The sequence below is a fragment of the Pundamilia nyererei genome, unplaced genomic scaffold (assembly GCF_000239375.1).
Source record: "Pundamilia nyererei isolate P.nyererei 1_Seehausen unplaced genomic scaffold, PunNye1.0 scaffold00068, whole genome shotgun sequence".
Taxonomy (NCBI): domain Eukaryota; kingdom Metazoa; phylum Chordata; class Actinopteri; order Cichliformes; family Cichlidae; genus Pundamilia; species Pundamilia nyererei.
In genome coordinates this window covers 1,477,816-1,480,886 of record NW_005187469.1, presented here as the reverse complement: position 1 = coordinate 1,480,886, position 3,071 = coordinate 1,477,816, and the positions used below count along the sequence as shown (strand labels likewise).

Below are 3,071 nucleotides of genomic sequence, written 5' to 3'. Positions count from 1 at the left end.
TGATAGTGCAGATATGCTGAACTGAGAATTTATAGTCTATGGCTGATAATTTCTAATGCTCCTCTATAGCAGGGTTTTACATATCTAACACTAACAATAATTGCTTCCACCCAATTATCTGCTCGATCTACCTCCATGCCTTGGGGTTCTGTAGTGTCCTTTTAGTCATTTGAATCCAAATCTTGTTGATTACTGTGCTTTGTATTTTCTCTGTCGTTTCAAATGTCGGGAACATTACCAAGAAGATTTGAATTAGTTTTTTGCATTAGTTCACACAGACCTAGAGACTGGATGGAGAGTGGTTGCTGGAGGTTGCTGTCTTTTGCAAACTGTATGCTGCGCCAATAACCTCCTTGTGGTTGCTGCAGTCGCCTGTAGTTTGCATGGATGGTGTCAACTTGCCCGTATTTGCCAACAAACCATTGAGCACTAGTGAAATTTACACTGCTCACCTTTAATGTAAGAGTTGTACCTTACTGCTGAAACCACCATGTTTCAAAAGGCGTAACTCTTTACTTTGAAGGCAAACATTAGCTATTAACACACAAGTGTTGCACTCTTCAGTTTCACTGCCACTTGGCGAATAAAGAAGTCAGAGTCTTCTCTGCAAAGGACGAGTGACCACAGCAATCACAAAGAGCTTTTTGGTGCGTCACCCTGTCTGGGCATCAGCGTCTGGAGATTCGGTTAATTCATAGTTTCAGATCATCCTTAAGGACACTAAACCTAGTGTAGGTTATATTTTTTGGGAGGGGCTGTTAAGTGAAGAGGGTACAAAAAGGGTACAAAGATCAGGGAAGACTGTGCAAATGTCCTCAGGCAGATTTGTTATGGGTCAGGTGCTTTACCCATGAGCTAAACCAGCACCCAAGAATTTAGACTCTTGCATCCCAAACAGTACAGTTGACATTATTTTAACTTTAATTAATTACATCACTCGTTGGTGGTGGTTGGACACTGTGAACCTGTATGTTAAAAATTCAGCTGTCATTGTTGATCAGTAGTTTGTTGATACTACCAGTATGTTCAACACTGGGGCGATTATGTGGAGTGCAACCAATATGAATCAATACCTTTTAACTGAGATATCAAGGTGATTGATTAAAATTCTGAAGGCTATTGAGGTATGAAATATAGATTTAGACTCCTGGACGCCATTCATTTGTTTTGAAGTTTAAAGTCTGCATTTATAAAGTAGACAGCAAATATTTGCAAACCTCTGGCGATTTCTCTGAGTGATTGCAGTCAGTCCAAATCAGACTGCAACAGCTTGTAGAAAGATTGCCACCCATCAGGTAGGTTGAACCCCCTGGGTCGTAATATTCCCAAAGTATTTGTATTTAATGTATTTATTTAATGAAATATTCATATTTGGCGCCCCTGTATCGAAACAATATAACAATGCAAAAATACACTGACACTATGCTGTATTGATTTTTTTTTCTTTTTTTTCCTTTTTCTCACTCATAATAATTAACAGAGTACCACACAAAAGCATGAATGCCGGTAACAGTGCCAGACACTCAGATTTTAAGCTCTACAAAAATTGAGCAGAGGAATCTAAATGGTCCGTAACACTTTGACTGTCTGGTGCAGTCAGCTGCTGCCTGTATTTGTCTAAGTGGCCACGCCCTGAACTCTAGCATCCTTTCTTCTTCTACTTTCAGCTGCTCCCTATATGGGTCTTCACATCTGCCTCCATCACACTCTATCCCTAGCATCCTCTTCTGTCTCATCAGCTCTCTGCATGTCCTCCTTCACTACATCCATGAAACCTCCTCAACATCCTTTGTCATATATATCCACTGTCCCTCCTCTGCACATGGTCCAACCATCTCAGCCCTGCCTCTCTAACCTCTTCTCCAAAACCGTAACCAGGGCCGTCCCTCTGATAGCCTTATTTCTTCTGAGCATCTTCAACTCTGCCACCTCCAGGTTGACTCCCTTTATTTCTCTCCTCACAGCCATCTTTGAAACCTTCCCTTTTGCTTTAGCCACTATTCTTCTGTCACAAATCACCTGCGACACTCGTCTCCACCCACTCCACCCTGGATGAATTATAAAAAAAAATCAGAGATTAAAACCATTTTTCTCCTGGGCAGTTAACATGCTTTTTAATGCTGTACATTTGAACATTTTAACATGGAAGTCTGTAGTGACTGGATTTTGGAGCCAGCCTCGAGGAACAGCAGTGTGGAGCGCTTCAGCATCAGACCTTGAATTCAGTCGAATCTGGACAGCACATATGTGATGTTGGTACAGAAAGTCGCTAACCTGCATCGGTATAAACTACAGTCTCAGCCTTCTAAAACCTCTTGACAGCTTCAGTTCAGTTAGACATGTAAATCGCTGCGTACATCTTTGTGCAGTTTTACCATTTTACCACCAGATAATGAGGACGTTTTAGCAGGTGCAGACTTTGCAAACCTGTTCTGTGCATCCTCTAAGCTTCTCTGGGGTTCTCCTGGGCTTTGTGGAAAAGGGTCACAGAGTTTAAAGGAGGACAGGCCTGGAACAAGCTCACACAGACTCATTTCAGAGACAGGATGTGAGCAGAAGAAGCCTATTTTAGAGCCCAGCACTGCCTTGCTTTGTCTTTCCAGTTAAATGAGAAAAGTTCTGGTCTGAGTGTCATTCAGACCTCAGTCAGAACAAAGGCAGAACGACGCGCCCCTTAAACAATGACGCTGATGTTTACTCAGCACCATGTCCTCTGTGTCGATGTGCACATGTATGGGTTTCATTGTGTGTCGTATTCGTGATTTCTCCTGTGCTTATCTGCACGCCCAGTCTCAGCAAGCTCATTTTGCATAAATCCTGAGAGTACAGTTTTACATCCTAATCAATCATTCATGATCACATCCTGCAGTATGCAAAGTTGCACATCTTCAAGGTGCTGTTTGCACAAAATTTCAACTTTTTATTTATTTATTTTTTTCTGCAGGTTGCACCTCATTTTCACTTCACGTTTTCTCTCAGGAGCGATCAGTGGAGAGAAAAGTGATGCTTAGAGTTACTCTCGGGTTTCATAAAGCAGACATTTTCACAGCGAAATAGGATTTTGGACATTG

At 41.8% G+C, this 3,071-nt stretch overlaps 1 protein-coding gene across 2 annotated transcripts in view; it reads left to right on the top strand.

The window, feature by feature from the left end:
• Positions 1-3,071, top strand: part of ube2o (ubiquitin-conjugating enzyme E2O) — a 44,073-nt gene that overhangs the window by 1,505 nt on the left and 39,497 nt on the right. The gene's annotated exons all lie outside the window — the stretch shown is intronic.